General features: G+C 40.8%; 1 protein-coding gene across 5 annotated transcripts in view; it reads right to left on the minus strand.

The window, feature by feature from the left end:
• Window positions 1-19,988, minus strand: part of TRAF3 (TNF receptor associated factor 3) — a 118,115-nt gene that overhangs the window by 42,224 nt on the left and 55,903 nt on the right. For 4 of the 5 annotated variants that reach the window (XM_076003696.1, XM_076003699.1, XM_076003695.1 and 1 more), the window contains one exon: window positions 14,447-14,571. The exons of the other annotated variant lie outside the window; for it this stretch is intronic. The gene's annotated coding sequence lies outside the window, so the exon portion shown is untranslated. The remainder of the gene's footprint in view (window positions 1-14,446; window positions 14,572-19,988) is intronic. 5 annotated transcript variants of the gene reach the window in all.

A 19,988-nucleotide genomic window follows, 5' to 3' on the forward strand; every position in this document is an offset into this window, starting at 1 on the left:
CTCTCTCCCAACTCCCCTGGCCTGCTCTGAACTTTTTCCATGCCATCTCCTGCCGCTAAGACTGCACATTTATGATGTATTATATTATCTCTCTCACTTTGGAAGAATGCTTCCCGTGGACATAGATTTTGATCTCTTTTGTCGACACAAACTCCAGATCCCTAGAATAGTGCTTAACATGTAGAAGGTGCTCCCTACACATTTCTTGAGTAAACAAATAAACAGAAAGATAAAGTCCAAACCACTCAGACCAAACTGTATTTCTGTGACAAACCAACTCTTCCAGAAGACCACTCTTCAGCTTTTGGAGCTGATCTTATAACTTCATGCCTTTAAAAACCCTGCTTACATTGTAAGATACTTACAACTTCAGTTTAGTATTTTATCCTATAGTGCTTAGGAAGCCATGTGTTCAACCAACAGTTTTTGATAAAAAATGCTTGGTGCTTGGGAGGTAAATTCCTATTTCCAACATGAGGGACAACGGATTTAGGATTAAGCTAATGATACATAATGCATGTTCACATCCTTATAACATGCCATCCTCCCATATAAACAAGTAAAGACTATAGCTTCAGATCCTTTGTTTTTATAAAATACTGAAGAGAAGGGAACAGATACAAAGGGTGTTCCAAGCACATAAATGAGAAACCCCACAGCAATCCTGTCCTGAGGAGCACAGGAGAGCCCCAAACCAGCACGTTTATCAGGACTTACTCCATGATGCGGGGCCCTGACGTGGGCATCTCTGCAACCTGAGCTATTGGGGTTCTCTCACAGCCCCGGGTGGTCCCTCTCATCCTGTCACATGTACAGCCCATCCCTGAGCTAGGTCACTAGTCAGAGAACAAGCCTTCGGAGGAGGGAAGAGCCCCTACGGTGCTTAGGCAACAACAACAGGAAAAACATCAGATCTCTTTTGCCTAATATTTACCAGTGATGGGAAATAAGTATAAAAATTATCTGAAAGTGAAATGTCCAGAACAGGCAAATCCACAGAGACAGAAAGTTAATTAGTGGTTATCAGGGGCTGGGGCATGGGGAAGAATGACTGCTAATGGGCACATGATTTCTTGTTGGGGTGAAGAGAATGTTCTGGAATTACATAGTGGTGATGGCTACACGACTCTGAATAGATTAAAAAACAATGAATTGTATACTTTAAAGGGGTAAATTTTTTTTTTTTTTTTTTGAGACAGAGTCTCACTTTGTTGCCCAGGCTAGAGTGAGTGCCGTGGCGTCAGCCTAGCTCACAGCAACCTCAAACTCCTGGGCTCAAGTGATCCTTCTGCCTCAGCCTCCCGGGTAGCTGGGACTACAGGCATGCGCCACCATGCCCGGCTAATTTTTTTTATATATATATATCAGTTGGCCAATTAATTTCTTTCTATTTATAGTAGAGACGGGGTCTCGCTCAGGCTGGTTTTGAACTCCTGACCTTGAGCAATCCGCCCGCCTCGGCCTCCCAAGAGCTAGGATTACAGGCGTGAGCCACAGCGCCCGGCCTAAAGGGGTAAATTTTATGGTATGTGAATTATATCTCAATTTGAAATCTAAACAAAGAATACAACAAAGTTACTGCTCAAAATGCTTCCATTTAGGTTTGGTTAACTTGTGATATTTATATAGATACATAGTACCACAGTCTTCAAAATGTTACACTTTAAACCAGAAACTGTACCATGCCAGATGCTGTAGACAATACCTGATATATGAAAAGCATGAGATTTTCAGTTTTATTCTAACAGTATATGGGCTCAGAGAAAAAGCAAACAATTCAGACATGAGGGTATAAAGTAAAGAAAATAAGTAGCAATTTTCCCAACAGCAACTGCCCAAAAGTAGACAAGCCCTTCTGGTGTCCAGTGTGACCATGCAGACATCCAGAAATGGCCAATGTACGTATGAGAAAATGTCTTTTTTTCCCCTACATGCAAACTGTCAAAAATGAAAATTAAGCTATAGTTTTCTTTTGTTACCAACAATGTGTCCTGGGCACTTTTCCATATGAACATATAAAAATCCAGCTCTTGGCCGGGCACGGTGGCTCACGCCTGTAATCCTAGCACTCTGGGAGGCTGAGGCGGGTGGATTGCTGGAGGTCAGGAGTTCGAAACCAGCCTGAGCAAGAGCGAGACCCCGTCTCTACTATAAATAGAAAGAAATTAATTGGCCAACTAATATATATAGAAAAAATTAGCCGGACATTGTGGCGCATGCCTGTAGTCCCAGCTACTTGGGAGGCTGAGGCAGCAGGATTGCTTGAGCCCAGGAGTTTGAGGTTGCTGTGAGCTAGGCTGACACCATGGCACTCACTCTAGCCTGGACAACAAAGCAAGACTCTGTCTCAAAAAAGAAAAAAAAAATCCATCTCTTTTTTTGAGACAGAGTCTCACTCTCTTCCCTGGGCTAGAGTGCTGTGGTGTCAGCCTAGCTCACAGCAACCTCAAATTCCTGGGCTCAAGCGATCCTCCTGCCTCAGCCTCCCGAGTAGCTGGGACTACATGCACTCGCCACCATGCCCGGCTAATTTTTTCTATTTTCAGTTGTTTAGCTAATTTCTTTCAATGTATAGCAGAGACAACATCTCACTCTTGCTCAGGCTGGTCTCAAACTCCTGAGCTCAAGCAATCCTCCCGCCTCGGCTTCTCAGAGTGCTAGGATTATAGGTTTGAGCCACCATGCCCGGCCTAAAAATCTATCTTAATATTTTTAAAGGATGCACAGCATTCTACTGTATAGTTCACCATAATTTATATGACTAGTTCTACTTACGGAGAGTTAGGCTGTTTTTGATGTTTTGCTACTATGGACAATTCTGAAGTGCACATTCTTGCACATGTATCTTTGTACGTATTGGCAAGCATATAGTATTAGTAATAGAACTGTTGGGTCAAAGATGATGTGTATTTTAAAATACAATCATTGCCAACCTGCCATTTATTTATTCATTCATTCATTTATTTTGGAGAGAGTCTTGCTTTGTCATCCTGGCTAGAATGCAGTGGCGTGGTCACCATAGTTCACTGTAACCTCAAACTCCTGGGCTTAAGTGATCCTCCTGCCTCAGCCTCTCAAGTAGCTGGGACTACAGGTGTGTGCCACAATGCCCTGCTAATTTTTCTATTTTTAGTAGAGACAGAGTCTCATTCTTGCTCAGGCTGGTCTCGAACCCCTGACTTCAAGTGATCCTCCCACCTCAGCCTCCCAGAGTACCAGGATTACAGATGTGAGCCACCACACCCAGCCCAACCTGCCTTTTTAAAAGGTGTGTCAATGTATATTTCCTCCAGTGGCTACTAAACTATTAAACAAATATTATCTGGTGATGTTTCCCACTTTATTTTCTGCAGTATGCTGTTGGCCACACTGTTGTCCAATGCCATGGCTCTCCTTGTGGGTGCCTGTCTCCAAGGGGGCCCAGAGCAGGGCACAGGCACAGGTACTCCAGCACCCCCAATCAGGCCCTTCTGCACCACACTGAGCAGATTCTGCAATAGCTTCTTGCCCAAAGAACTGCCTGTTATTTCAACGCCTACACTGGGCATCTACGATGTACATGGTTTTGTACCTAGCACATCAGGGGACCTGAAAAGAAGAAGACTGTCCCTGCCCTTAGAGAACTTTCAGGGAGTCATGAGGAATGTGAAGAAGGAACACCCTAGAGTCAGTAACTATGAAGAATAGCAGAACATGAGAAACACCAATCCAAAGGTACAAAGGGCTACATATCTTCAGAAGCAGCAGCAACCACCTCTGCTATGGGGTAATCCAGGGCTTCCTGAATTGGACTTGTGGCATAATTCCAATTCTAGCAGAGGAAGAAAAGAAAGAGGCCAGCAGACACAGCACGGTCAAGTGCCTATGAAGGGGAACTGGGAATGGGCTATCACTGCAGAAGAGACTCAGGGCTGAGAAGTGCCAGGGCAGGATAGGGCATCTGGTTTTGAGCAGGTCTGTGTGGGTATGCCAGCCTGGTGTCCCTTCTCTGATGCAGATCCTTGAGTACAGCATTTATCCTCAGAGCCTCAATTTTCTTTTCTTTTTTTTTTTTTTTGAGACAGAGTCTCGCTTTGTTGCCCAGGCTAGAGTGAGTGCCGTGGCGTCAGCCTAGCTCACAGCAACCTCAAACTCCTGGGCTCAAGCAATTCTCCTGCCTCAGCCTCCCAAGTAGCTGGGACTACAGGCATGTGCCACCATGCCCAGCTAATTTTTTTCTATATATATTAGTTAGCCAATTAATTTTATTTCTATTTATAGTAGAGACGGGGTCTCGCTCTTGCTCAGGCTGGTTTCGAACTCCTGACCTCAAGCAATCCGCCCGCCTCGGCCTCCCAGAGTGCTAGGATTACAGGCGTGAGTCACCGCGCCCGGCCTCAGAGCCTCATTTTTTCACTTGAAAAGTGGAAACTATACCTAAATCTCACAGAATTATCAGGCATCCCTGAAACAGTATCTGTGGACTCCTTCTGTGAACTCCACCAGCACTGTATATGTAGAAGATCCAACTTCCTACTAAGTGTATCTGGAGGCCTGACAAGGATCAGGCTGGTTCCTCTTCTCAGATGGCTCAAAGCCTTTCTTCAAAAAGCCCCTTCTTAGCCAGGCACAGTGGCTCATGCCTATAATCCCAGCACTTTGGGAGGCTGAGGCAGGAGAATCACTTGAGCCTAGGAGTTTAAGACTAGCCTGGGAAACATAGCAAGACCCTGTCTCTACAAAAATTAAACAATTAGCTGGGTGTGGTGGCATATATCTGTAGTCCCAGCTACTCAAGAGGCTGAGGCAGGAGGATCCCTTGAGCTCAGGAATTTGAGGCTGCAGTGAGCTATGATGATACCACCACTCTAGCCCGGGCAACACAGTGAGACCTTGTCTCCAAAAAATAGCCCCTTCTTGACAACTGGTCAAGAAAAGGCATCCATATTGGAAAGGCAGAAGTAAAACTATTTCTATTTTCAGATGACATGATCTTATACAGAGAAAATCCTAAAGAATCAACTAAAAAGTAGTTTAATAAATTTGTTCAGTAAGATTAAAGGATGCAAAATTAATATATAAAAATCAATTGTGCCAGGCAAGATGGCTCCCTCCTGTAATCCTAGTACTCTGGGAGGCCAAATGCGGGAGGATCGCTTGAGGTCAGGAGTTCCAGACCAGTCTGAGCAAGAGTGAGATCCCGTCTCTACAAAAAAAATACAAATAAATTAGCAGGGTGTGGTGGTACACACCTATAGACCCTGCTACCCAGAAGGCTGAGGCAGGAGGATCCCTAGAGCCTAGGAGTTTGAGGTTATAATGAACATGATGATGCTACTGTACTCTACCTAGAGTGACAGAGTGAGAGTCTGTCTCAAAAAAAAAAAAAAAAATTAACAATCCATTTATAACAGCATCAAAAATAATAATATTCAGGAAAAAGATGTACAAAAGCAGCACAAAATGTATACACTGAAAATTATAAAATACTTGAAAGAAATCACAGATTTAAATGGAACGACATCTTATGTCCATGGATTGGAACACTAAACATTGCTAAAATAGTAATACTGCTAAAATTGATCTACAGATTCATCTCAATCTCTATCAAAACCCCATATGTTTGTTTTTGTTTTTTGCAGAAATGAATAAGATGACCCTAAAGTTACATGTAAATGCAAGGGACCTGGAACAGATAAACAATCTTGAAAAAGAAGAAAGTTGGAGGACTCTCATTTTGTGCTTTTATTTTTATTTTATTTTGTTTTGTTTTGAGACAGAGTCTCGCTTTGTTGCCCAGGCTAGAGTGAGTGCCCTGACGTCAGCCTAGCTCACAGCAACCTCAAACTCCTGGGCTCAAGCACTCCTACTGCCTCAGCCTCCCGAGTAGCTGGGACTACAGGCATGCACCACCATCCCCAGCTAATTTTTTCTATATATATTAGTTGGCCAATTAATTTCTTTCTATTTATAATAGAGACGGGGTCTCGCTCTTGCTCAGGCTGGTTTTGAACTCCTGACCTTGAGCAATCCGCCCACCTCGGCCTCCCAGAGTGCTAGGATTACAGGCGTGAGCCACTGCGCCCGGCCACTTTGTGCTTTTAAAACTTACTACAGAACTAAGTAATCAGGACACTATGGTACTGGTATAAGGAGAGACATACAGATCAATAGAATTCAGAGTACAGAAATAAACACATCATTTATAGTCACAGCTGATTTTTCAAAAGGGTTTCAAAACCAATCAATGGAGAAAGAATAGTGAGCGATCTCAATGCTGTTACAGAACAGAGAAGGCTATACTGGTGGGTGTTCTCATCACAGTTGCTAGAAGGGCGGAGCTGGTGGTCACTGCCTAGCAGCTGCTTAGATACCTCCCTCCCTCTCTTTCCCCCTAAATGATCAACTCCTCTGAGTATTGCTTCAGAGAGGACAGGTAGGTGAGTTCTAAGACTTCCCTAGCTGTGATATATTCTTGCTTTTCAAAAAAATGTGGTTGACACATAAAAAAGATCATGTGCAATATAGTATGACAAGAAAACAAACCCTAAAACCCAGCACCCACTTGACAGTCAGCAACTACCTGTGTGCTCCTTTCTTAGTCCATCTTCCCGCCTCTCTCCAAAAGCAATCAGCCAAAACCTTGTGTTTATACTTCTCCTGCTAGCATATATATTTTTTCTTAAATAATACAGTTTCCTGTTTTATAACTTTCCTGTTTCCTGTTTTATAACTCCATAAAAATGATATTGTAGCACAAACAGTCCTCTCCCACTAGCACTGTAAATATTCACCCCTATTTGTTGTGTGTAGATATACTTCATTCATTTTTGCTGCTGTATTAATGATGTACTTATCCATTTTCTTATCAAACCATTTCCAGTTTTGTTATTATGAACAGTCTGCTCTGAACACTCTGACATCTCTTCTGGGGCACTCGTCCAAGTTTCTCTGGGCTATTTATCCGAGATCAGGGGATCAGGGATTAGCAAGCTACACACAGCCTGTGGGTCAATTCTAGCCAGCAGCCTATTTCTCTAAGGCCCTTGAACTAGGAATGCTTTTTAGATTTTTAAAGTGTTATAAAACAAACAAAATAAGACTACATGACAAAGAGTATATTTGGTCCACAAAGCCTAGGATATTTACTCTTTTGCCCTTAACAGAAAGAGCTTGCCAACCCCTGACTTGGACTCTACATGTAGAGAGCACAGAGGAATTGCTGTCCGTAGGTTGCACGGATGGCCAAATTTATAAGAGGGTGCCGAACCGCTCTCCACAGCAGGTAACAACAAATACTCCCAGCAGCAGCATGAGGATTTCTGTTAATCCACACTCTTACCACACTTGGAGTTATCACACATCTTAATTTCTGGCAACTTAACAGGTACAGTGGCCATTTCCCCCTCATCCTGACAATTAGAAAGGTTTGGCATTGTTTCATACCCTCATGGGCCACTTATTTCTCCTGTGAAATGATGGTGTCTCCTTGTCATTTTTTCAATTGGTTATTATCTTTTACAATGTTGATTTGTAGGGATTATTCATATATTTTGACTGCTAATCTTTTGTTAGTTGTATGTATTATAAATGTCTTCTCCCAATTCAGGGCTTGACTTCATTTATGGTGTCTTCTAATGTAGAGAAACTCTCAGTTTTAATGTCGTAGAATTTATCCCTATGTTGTCCTTTTAAAAATGTTCAGATTAGCTTGTGGGTGGTGATGAAAAAGGGACAATCCAGCATATATAGAAAAATAGATAGTAGCTCTAATTCTACCACAGAATCATTTTCAAAAGGAGATTATTCTGCTCAAATAAGACTAGCAAATGAGCTACTATATCAAACTGACACACCTTGCTCAAGGAAAATATTCTTCCTAAACAATAGGAAATGACATGGTGGCTGGGTGCAGTGGTTCATATCTGTAATCCTACCACTTTGGGAGGCCAAGGCAGGAGTATCACTTGAAGCCAGGAGTTCAAGACCAGCCTGAGCAAGAAGTGAGACCTTGTATATACAAAAAACTTAAAAATTAACCATGCTTGGTGGTGCATCCTTATAGTCCCAGCTACTTGGGAGGCTGAGGTGGGAGCATAGCAGGACCCAGCAGGCAGCCCTTTGACTTTCTATATGCATGGAGATGGCTGTCCCAGGACTTAACTGGCCCCAGGGTAAAGCTACAGCCAGTGGACAAGCAGTCTCAGGTATGCTGACAATACTCAACTCCACCAGCCACTAGCTGCCACTAGGAGAAGCCCTTTCTGATTTGAAGTGTAAGAATCACCTCATCAGCTCCTGAAACAACTAGAACAATAGCAATGATGTAGTTGAGTCTTAAAACAAGACATAAAGGCCGGGCGCTGTGGCTCACGCCTGTAATCCTAGCTCTTGGGAGGCCGAGGCGGGCGGATTGCTCAAGGTCAGGAGTTCAAAACCAGCCTGAGCAAGAGCGAGACCCCGTCTCTACTATAAATAGAAAGAAATTAATTGGCCAACTGATATATATATAAAAAATTAGCCGGGCATGGTGGCGCATGCCTGTAGTCCCAGCTACTCGGGAGGCTGAGGCAGAAGGATCACTCAAGCCCAGGAGTTTGAGGTTGCTGTGAGCTAGGCTGAAGCCACGGCACTCACTCTAGCCTGGACAACAAAGCGAGACTCTGTCTCAAAAAAAAAAAAAAAAAAAAAAAAAAAAAACAAGACATAAATACCTGCCTATCATGTCCCAAGGAAAAGGAGTTTGGGGTTTAGGAAAACCATCACTGGAGGCAAATTTTTCACAATCAACTCAGAGGTGGACTATAACAATCATTCTTCATGCTAGACATGAACTTGAAATATCCCCTTCAGACCAACGCAAAGTCATGCAGGAGGAGAAACCACTGAGGGAATCTGCTCCAGGTTCCCTCCCACCTAGGTAACAGGAAGGGCAAAATTTCAAGATCACCAAAGGAAACAACATTCCTGTGAATAGGACCCAGCTTCCAACAGCAGGGAGGGCAGTCTTTACTAGCATGCCCTCAACCCAACAGTCACACCACAGATACCGACAAGGACAATTCACTGTTACCTCTTATGATATTTGCCCTTGTAAGCCATCTTAAATCCTTCTGCGATCAGGTGGGGTGTGCATAAATTAGGAAAACTCAAATTGGTCATAATGTTAAGAAGAGACTGTGATGTCCACAAATATGGCTGAGTAAGGAACTGCAAGAGTTCATCCTTCAATATATGCAATAAAAAAACTGGCAAAAACTGTCAGAATCAAGTTTTTCTGAAACTAACCCAAAACCTGCAGTAATCAGAGGAACGCTTAATCGAGAGAAACCAGCTAAATTGTAGTATGAACAGTGAAGTCAATGGCATTTTAACTTACCCTGGTCCCACCCCTCGCAGCAGTGTGCCGGAAGGTAGCAGGCTGCAATCACGGCACTAGCACTGTACCAGAGGGAGCAGAACAGATCTCACACGCACAGAATTGCGGCTATTTGTTCTGGCTTCTCTGCTGGCTCCCCAGAAGACTGGCTCAAGGCACTTGCCTTCACCTCACCAAGCCTGGAACTCTCCCAGTGCTGAGGCGGCTACTGGAGCAGGAGGGAGGGAGTCACTGAAAACATTTATGGGCACATGTATTTGTAGGGCCTGGGGGTAGGGGAGCCATAAAAATGTTTTGGCACCAGAGAGGAGAGGTCGTGGTTACACAACACTGTGAATGTACTAAGTGCCACTGAACTGCTCATTTTAAAATGGTTAATTTTATGTTATGCACATTGTGCTTCAATTTTAAAAAAAATTACTGTTAAAAAAACCCCACTATAACCACTTCACAGCTACCAGGATGGCTAAAACAATAACAAAAATGTAAAATTACAAGTGTTGGCAAGGATGTGGACAAATTGGAACCTTCATACATTGCTGGTGGAAATGTAAAATGGTACAGCTGTTGTGGAAACAGTCTGGCAGCTCCTCAAAAAGTTAAACATAAAATGACCATGAGCCAGAAATCTATTCCTACGTATATACCCAAGAGAAATGAAAACATATGTCCACACAAAAACTTGTACACAATGTTCACAGCAGCATTATTCATAATAGTTAAAAAGTAGAAACAGCCCAAATATTCATCATCTGGTGAATGGATAAACAAAATGTGGTGTATCCGCACAATAAAATATTACTTAACCACAAAAAGGAATGAAGTACTGACATATGCCACAACATGGATAAACCTTGCAAACATTATGCTAAGAGATAAGTCAGAAACAAAAAGGCCACATATCATGATTCAATTTGTATAAATGTCCAGAATAGGCAAATGCATAGACAGAAAAGGGAGATTAGTGGTTGCCAGGGGCTGGGGCAAGGGAAGAATGGGGAGAGCTTAGTGGCTATGGGGTTTCTTTCTGGGGTGATGAAATGTTCTATAATTAGACAGTGGCAATGGTTGCATAACCTTGTGAATATACACAAAGACACTGAACTGCACACTTTAGTTTAAACGATAACTTCTATGTTATGTGAATCTTATCTCAATAAGAAAATGTTCAACAAATTTTTAGTGAAAAAAAAAGTTAAAGGGATGAGATATCCAAGATTCTTCTCCCATCACCCACAGCTTGGTAACCAGTCCTCATCACTGCCACCAACATGAAAACAATGGCTACCACACTCAGCCTGATGTAGCACAATTCTGTCTATCCATATTTACATGCAAAGCATTGCATATCACTGCAAGTACAGGAAAATTAAATAGGAAAATTAAAAGTAGAGAGGAGTAAAGAGACTTGAAGCCAATGAAAAACTAAGTTTGAGGAGATAACATTTTAAACTAAATGCAGAGATTTAAGGAGAAATGAGTGGCCAAAAGGACGACTGCCAACATCAAACATGGACCACACTGACTGACGGCAGACAGCAAACAGGCATCCGACAGAGTCAGCTGCTTCCTGTTCCCAGACTGGAACACCACCACAAGTATTCAAAGGAACCCCCAAACTAAAAACCACTGTAAAAAGAAAGTACCTAAAATTAAAAGGCTAAATATTTTAAAAAATATCTGTGATGCTTGCCAGGTCCCTGTAGTGGCATCTACTCAGGAGGCTGAGGCAGGAGGATTACTTGAGCCTAGGAGTTTGAGTCCAGCCTGAGCAACACAGCAAGACACTGTCTCTAAAAAAATTTATTTTTTATCTTTAAATTTATGTAACTTGGATGAACCTTGAGATCTAAAAATTTTTTTAAATAAAATATCCACAATGATAATATCTAATCTATGACTATCTGGTCACTCACACTGAGCTGTGGACAGGCCAGGAACGCCCCATGTGTTCCACCTAGGGCTTCTAGGCTAATCCCCAAAATGGCAAGAAATAAGTGAAGTTACATCTTTGGAACCACTCAAAAATGGAAGATTGTGGAAACATTCATTAGATTTCTTTATTGAAATATAAATACCTTTATTTCATTTTTGTTTATACATGGGTACAAAATAGTTAAATCTTATCTTTATCCTAAAATTTAGATGTGACAATTATAAGCTAATGAAAGTCCTACAACATTTATAACAATTATTGTGTTGATGAGAAAAAATTATGCAAATTTAGTCAAATGCATTAAAGATGTTGTTTGAGGCAACTTTTAGGGACTTGCTAACTAATGTTTAATATCCTGCCTTGGGAAAGCAACTTAGAAAGTCACAAGGCCCAGATACTAAACACCAGCTTGTGCCTCTGGAGAGCAAGCCCGCCACACAAGGTAGCAATCTGGGGCCACTGCCAATACCTCACACCTTCTCTTGCTTGCTTCCCTTGCTAAGCATCAGGTTTGGGAAGAGAATGCTTGCTTCTATACAAAGAAAAATGTATTGCTGACAGTAACAAAAGATCCACTTAGCAAAGAAAGTGCAAAGGAAATTACAATAAAGGGGAAATTGTGTGATTAAAAATGGTACTTAAGCCACTTTGAGGACATAAAGAGAAGCCAGAAATTACCAGAAAGCAGCAGCCTTGGAGCTGGTGTTCTAGATAGTGTCTGGAATTATTAGTTCTAGAAATTTTATTCTGCAGTTTAAGCAGAATATTACTGTTATATTATTTATTGTTTGCTATATTTTTAGGCATGAATTTACTGTATTTGGGGATCTTATTTTTTATCCAAGTGAATAAGTGAATGACATCTCTAATTATTTGAGAAGATAGTTTCTAGTCAGCTACTCAGGAAGCCCCTCGCTTACAGCTGAGGCATATATATACTTAGAAATACACCACAGTTGCAGTGAATTCCTTTCACTTTCCTCCGTGCCTCCATTACTCTACTGATTTATTTTATGTTCCCTACTTCTATTATTTAAGTTCAGTCTCATTTTAGTTAGAGCTTAAAAACTGGAAACAAAACTATATCTGCTGACAAAATGCTCCAAGAACTGGAAAGCCCGGGGAAAACCAAAACAGGGAAGCATCAGATAAACAAAGGCAATGTCTCCTGCCAGCAAGAAAATACCAAACATGACATACATATAGAAAAACAGCTCAGCATCAAGCCCAGCAGGGAAATTAAGTCTCATCCAAGTGATGCCAATAAAAGGAGAAAGGCAAAGGTCATAGTCAGGTATGCCATTGATAAAGACGCTTTCTGGAAATCCATATGTATGCAAACATTTCAGCATGCTGACTCTTCCATGATACCTGGTGTCAAATGTTTTACTGCGGGAGAAGGCCCAGGGCTAATGCACTGGAGACTAGATTCTTATCCAAACAAATAGGCAGATCATAATCACATATTAAAAGCCCTCTTAGGAGAGGGAGAGGAAGACAGAGACACACAGACCAACTGACTGATGGCTGGAAAAGAACTTGAGTAAACCACAGTATAATGCATGATCTTAAAACCTTTAAGAAAACAATAGCCATTTAGGGCCCAGCACGGTCAATATTCCTTGGTTCGTATGATTTCAGATGTTAAAAAAGCATTCATTCAGTCCTTATTATATGCAAAGATGCTACGCCTCTCCTGGCCCAGGGCCAGAGTCCTGCCATCTGGACAGGAAGCAGGGAGAGGAGCTGAGGGCTCAGTCCACTCAATGAGCCACAGGAGCAGGCAGCACCTCTGGAGAGGGAGAGGAGGCTTCCCAGAGGCCATGCCTGTTAAATTGGGTAGGAGCCCTGGGCTCTGTGAGGCATAGAAGCTGCAGGTATACTAAGGCTCATTTTCCTGCAGCATCAACTTTACTTGAAGATGTAAGTGAAAAGCATAAGACATGGCCAGTCCATATTAAGAAGTAGATTGTGTTTTTTAATTTAATTTTTTAAAATATTTTTTTACCACTATACTAACAAAGAAGGAAATAGATCGTAGACTGAAAAGTTTCAATGAATTTTTAGAAGAAAAATTTTAGAAAGAAATTTTGAAATTTGAGATTTCAAAAAACACTGGCTCTCATCTCTGTGCAGACAGGGTGCCTCCTGGTAAGGGCATGCAGCCCCCTCTGGAGTGCCTGTGCTCAAAGGCTGAGCTGGAAAGCAATCAAGCACCTAGGTCCAGTCACCAATCACAGGAAATAGAGGCAGAAGAACATGTTCAATGGAAACAGTAAAAGCAGAATAGGGGAACCTCTGACTACAGGATAATCAGCCTGGATTTTCAACAAGCAAAATGCAAAAAAAAGGACAGGCAGGAGGCCTCTATTAATTAAAAGAGGCTTAAGACACGTATCAGCTGACTGTAATTGTTTGGACCCTGCTTCAAACAAATTAAAAAATCTGAGACTAGTGGGGAAAACTGAGTGGTACTATGACAATATTGTGATTATAAATGAAATTTAAATAATAATTTTATTGATAGTTTTCACTTATCAAAAATAACTACACAGGCTGGGCATGGTGGCTCACACTTAATAATCCCAGCACTTTGGGAGGCTGAGGTGGGAGGAGCACTTGAGCCCAGGAGTTGGAGCCTGCAGTGAGCTATGATCATGCCATTGCGTTCCAGCCTGGGTGACAGAGCAAGACTCTGTCTTTCAAAAAAGAAAACCAATACTCCCCAAGGCAGGCTGCCACCCCCACCCCGACCAGTGCCTTCCCCACAGCAGGCACCCTTCTAGGGAAGAGGGATTGAGTGAGAGCTCTCAGAGAGAGTAAGCCTGTGAGGTAGAGGTACAGGCTACTATTTTTGGTTTTCCAACTTATTAAATCATTCCTGGGCCATAAGGTGTAATATCTATTATTCTTAGAGTTTAATGCTGGTTTTAAAAAAATGAAAAATAAAAATAAGGTCAGGCAGAAACCACAACACAATGTCACGTATGTAGAAGATATTCAAATACATCTGCTTAAGAATGAAATTGTTAAAGTCAGAAATAAGTATATTCAGAATGTTTTGGAATTTAATTAATTTATTTGTATGCAAAGCAAAGAAGTAACAGCTAAAGAAAGAAATCTATACAAATTTAAATTTTCCAGTGGCATACCTGTGTATCATATGCTGTAAGGAGATATGCTGAAGCTTGATCAGAGAGGAAGAAACTTCAATAAAGAAAGAAGCAAAGCAGTGCCAACCTTATCCTTCTTCAATTCATGTAGTGGAGTTCCTTACCTAGGAAGTAAGTATAAGACTTGGTCAACTCTCATCTGGAAAATTTTTGAAGCTTTTAAAAATGAAATTTCAAAAATGTAAATTTCTATAAAATGATCAAGTAAGAAGGTTAAGATAAAACATCTTTATCCACTCTATAAGCATATGCTTTGGATTTCTACATTTTTTGAGTAGGACATGTATTTTTAAATCACTTTTGTTATGAAGTAGTATATACTTATAAAAAAAGTATAGGAAACATATATGTACATTTCATCAGGTTATTACACAAACACTAGTCCAACTACCACCTAGGCCAAGGGATGTGGCATTGCCATAACTCCAGAAAGGCTGGGTGCCTCTCTGACCCCAAGCCCCTTCTCCCAGAAGTATTACCTTAACTTTTATGGTTATTTCTTCACTTTTATTTAGAGATTTATCCCCTAGGTGTGCAGCTCTACAATACATAAGTTTATTAGTTTATTTTTGCCCACTTCTGAATTTTATATAAATAGAATCATACTGTATATATTCTTTAGTCTCTCTCTATTTTTTTTTTGCTCAACATTTGTTTTTGCTGTATCTGTAGTTTATTTTCATTGCTGTGTAATGGGCTATTGGGTAAATACATCATAATTTAGTTACCCATTCCCTTGTCCCCAGGGTAGTTTCTATGTTGGAGCAAATATGAACACTAAGATATTTCTGGTACAGCTATCTCAGCCCTTAGGTATATATTTCTCTGGTGTATATACCTAGAAGTGTGATTGCTAGGTTACTGGGTATATTCAACTTTGGTACATAAAGTTAAACTATTTCCAAAAGCAGTTGTAACAATTTATACTCCCACCAGAAGGGTAATGAGAGGGTTTCTGCTGCTCAACTTTTTCAACAAGACTTGTCAGATTTTTTAATTCCTGTTAACAGAACAGCTGCGTAGTAGTAACCTAAGAATTCTTCATTACAGAATTTTTTTTTTTTTTTTTTTTGAGACAGAGTCTCGCTTGTTGACCAGGTTAGAGTGAGTGCCGTGGCGTCAGCCTAGCTCACAGCAACCTCAAACTCCTGGGCTCAAGCGATCCTACTGCCTCAGCCTCCCGAGTAGCTGGGACTACAGGCATGCGCCACCATGCCCGGCTAATTTTCTATATATATTAGTTGGCCAATTAATTTGTTTCTATTTATAGTAGAGACGGGGTCTTGCTCTTGCTCAGGCTGGTTTCGAACTCCTGACCTCGAGCAATCCGCCCGCCTCAGCCTCCCAGAGTGCTAGGATTACAGGCGTGAGCCACCGTGCCCGGCTTAGAATTTTATAATTATCTTGAATAAAGAATTCATGAAATTTTACATATCACAATCACTGCAATTGAAATTTAATTTTGCAATGAAGCATTTGTTCACTTTTCCTATGGTTCCTATACCCTGATTTCTCACCAGGTATAAATTCCCTCTCTCAGTCCACCAGCTTCCAGAGACACTACTCCAGCCTCTGGGCAGAAAAGAAGTATGTGATTTGGGCCTGGCCAATCAGAGCATCCTATTCCTCTGGCCAGAGTTAATTCATCTCTCTGAACACCCAGGTCAAAATTAATGAAGCCTTTTCTTCCTACTCTGGGACTTAAAGAGATTCTCACTCTTTCACAAAGAACTTGAACACGAATACACAGAAGTCTGCAGCTGATGCTGCCATCTGGCAACTATGAGTGAAGAGCCTGTCTGGGAACACAGCAAAGGGGGAAATGGACGCTGGAGAAGAAATGGAGCCACCTGGAGCAACTACAGCTAGCCACTGGTGATCAATAAATCCCATTACTTAAAATAGCTATGGTTTAGAATTTTCTAAAATTTACATCAAAAAGCGTTCTCACTGATACAATTACACATTCAAAAATATGGGTTTTAATCTTGTACTCAAACTGCACAGGTCAATTAAGGTAATAAATGATAACACATATATATATGTATGTATACACACACTCTCAATATTCCTTTAATCACATTTGGTAAATCTATAAACTTTTTAAATGGTTATAGGACTAGTTAAGGTTTTCTATTCCTTCTTCAATTACTTTTTTTTTTTTTGTGAAACAGACTCAGCCTAGCTCAGAGCAGCCTCAAATTCCTGGGTTCAAGTGATCCTCCTGCCTCAGCCTCCTGCATAGCTGGGACTACAGGCGCATGACACCACACCCGGCTAATTTTTCTATTTTTAGGAAAGACTGGGTCTCACTCTAGCTCAAGCTGGTCTGGAACTCCTGCCCTCAAATGATCCTCCCTCCTCGCTTTCCCATAGTGCTAGGATTACAGGCGTCAGCCACCACACCCGGCCAAAATATGCCCTCCTAATTTCTGAAAAAGTCTTTGTCAAGTTAGTATTATTTTTTCCTTAAGTATTTAATATAATTTGCCAGTGAAGCCCATTTGGGCCTGGACTTTTCTCTGAGGCAAGTATTTCAACTAAAAATTCAATTTCTTTAAGAAATAGAGAGTTAGGCCAGGCGCGGTGGCTCACGCCTGTAATCCTAGCACTCCGGGAGGCTGAGGTGGGCAGAATGCTTGAGGTCAGGAGTTCGAAACACAAGAGTGAGACCTCATCTCTACTATAAATAGAAAGAAATTAATTGGCCAACTAATATATATAGAAAAAATTAGCTGGGCATGGTGGCGCATGCCTGTAGTCCCAGCTACTCAGGAGGCTGAGGCAGCCGGATCGCTTGAGCCCAGGAGTTTGAGGCTGCTGTGAGCTAGGCTGACGCCACAGCACTCACTCTAATCTGGGCAACAAAGTGAGACTCTGTCTCAAAAAAAAAAAAGAAAAAGAAAAAATAAATAAATATAGAGTTATATGAGTTACATATCTCTTCTCAAGTTTTGGTGGTTTGTGCTGATTTCATTTAAAGTTGTCAGATTTATTGACATGAAAGTATTCATAATATTTCTAATCACCCTTTCAATGTACAATCTGTGGTAATATCTTTTTATTAACACATTCATGATATTGGCAATTAATGTTTTTTTTTTCCCATGGTGAAATATTTTTCTGGATATAATATACACGGTTAACTTATCACAGTTTACCTTCAGATATATGATACCACTTGAGTTATGGAATCCTGTAACACTGTACTTCCACTTCTCCCTCCCCCCCCTTGTGCTATTGTTACCATTTATTTACCTCTACAAGTATTCAAGTCCCACAATACATGGTTATTTTTGCTTTAAATAGCCTTTTTTTTTAGACAGAGTCTTGCTCTGTCACCTTGGCTAGAGAGCAGTGGCATCATCCTAGCTCACAGCAACCTCAAACTCTTGGGCTCACGCGATTGTCCTGCCTCAGCCTCCTGAGTAGCTGGGACTACACACACATGCCACCACACCCAGCCTTAAATAATCACTTTTTTTTAAAAGTGTAAAAGTGAAAACATCCATCTATTGACCATCTCTGATTCCTTTCATTCCTTTGTGTAAAAATTTCTATCTGATATTTTCCTTCTATCTGAATGTCCTTTAATGTTTCAAGTAGTACAGTTCTGCTGGCAATTAATTTTGACAATTTTTCTTGGCCTAAAAATTTATTTCACCTTCATTTTTTAAAGATGTTTTCGCTAGGTACAGAATTCTAGGCTAAAAGGTTTTTTTCTTTCAGCATTCAAAAATGTCACTCCGTTGTCTTCTGGCTTACACAATATCTAACCAGAAGTCTGTTATTAGTACCTTTTGTTCCTCTATAATGTGCCTTCTTTTCTTCTGGTTGATTTTTAAGATTTTTTTTTCCCTTTAGCACTGTTTTTTAGTAATCTGATTATGAAGTACCTTGCTATGATCTGTATGTTTATTCTGTTTAGGGTTTTTGAGCTTTATAGTTTGCAGTTTTCATCAAATTTGGAAACATATCAGCCATTATTCCTTTAAATACTGTTTATATTCCTTCCTCTTCTTCTGGAACGATAGTTACACATATCTTGAACTAGTTGATTTTGTCCCACAAGTCACTGATGCTCTGCTATTTCATTCAGTCTTTATTCTCTGAGCTATATTTTGGATTGTTTCTATTGCTGTATCTTGAGGTTCACTGATCTTTTCTCTTGTAGTACTAATCTGCTGTCAATCGACTACATTTTTCATTTTAGATACTGTTTTTTCATCTCTGGAGGTCTACTTAAATCTTTTTTTACATCTTTCATTTCACTCACCATTATGTTCATATTTCTTCCTATATTCTTGAAGATGTACAACATATTCGTAAATTATTTTAATGTCCTTTGCTAATTCTATCATCTTTTGTCATTTTGGGGTCTGTTTTTACTGACTGATTTCCCTCCTGGTTAATATCATATGTTCTTCCTTCTTTGTGTACTTGGCAATTGTGTATTAGATGCTAGACACTTTTTTTTTTTTTTTACATTTTTTGGGTGCTGGATGATACTGTATCCTTTTTCTTTTTTATTTAGTGGTCTCACTCTTGGCTCAGGCTGGTCTCGAACTCCTGAGCTAAACAATCCGCCCACCTCGGCCTCCCAGTGTTAGGATTACAAGCGTGGGCCACTGCGCCTGGCCTATATTGTATCCTTTTAAATATAGGTAAGGCTTTGTCCTGGGAATGCAGTTAAGTTACTTGGAATCAGTTTAGGGTAGATCCAGAGTAGCCTATTAGTCTAGGACTAATTCAGCCCCACTACAAAGGTGATACCCTTCTAAGGAATCTATCTGATGCTCCAGATGAAAAAGCTGCTCTGAACCCACCCTAACAAAGATCAAAAAGCAAGCCTTAAAAGGATCTAACTGATGTCACCCTGGGTGGTGGGAACACAAATTATTCTTAGCCCTGTGTGACTGATGTTCAAGAATTATTTGTTCTTCCCCTTTCTGGTGGCTCTTTCTCTGGCTTTGAGGTGTTTCTTCTCATGCATGTGCAGATTAGTACTTAAATACAGCTTTAAGGGAGGCCTTCTATGGATCTCTGGAGTTCTCTAAGCTGCCCCTTCCTCTCTTATGTTTTGCTGCACAAATTCTAGCTGCCTTGTCTGCCCCAAACACTGCTCTCTGTTTTGTCATTTCAGTGAGGCCACTGGGCTCTGTTTGACTTCTTTCTTCCTGCCCTGAAATGTGGAAACTACCTCTTGGCCAAGGTCGACAAACTAAGGTCTGAAAGCCATATCATTATTTCTGTAAATAATATCAACATCCACTCATTTACATCCTTGGTATAAAAGCAGTCACAGACCATAGTAGATTATGACAGAGCTGTCATAGTTGTGACAGAGACCAGAAGGCTCCAAAGCCTAAAATATTTACCATAATATATGACCTTTTATAGAAAAAAGTTCGTAGATTCCCGCTCTAGGGAATAAGCTGGAATATGATGGGGCTCGTTTCATTTGTTTCCCTTATATTTCAGGGTACACACTCCTACCTTGTGTCAAAGGTATGATAAGTAT

Source organism: Microcebus murinus, chromosome 6, assembly GCF_040939455.1.
Source record: "Microcebus murinus isolate Inina chromosome 6, M.murinus_Inina_mat1.0, whole genome shotgun sequence".
NCBI lineage: Eukaryota > Metazoa > Chordata > Mammalia > Primates > Cheirogaleidae > Microcebus > Microcebus murinus.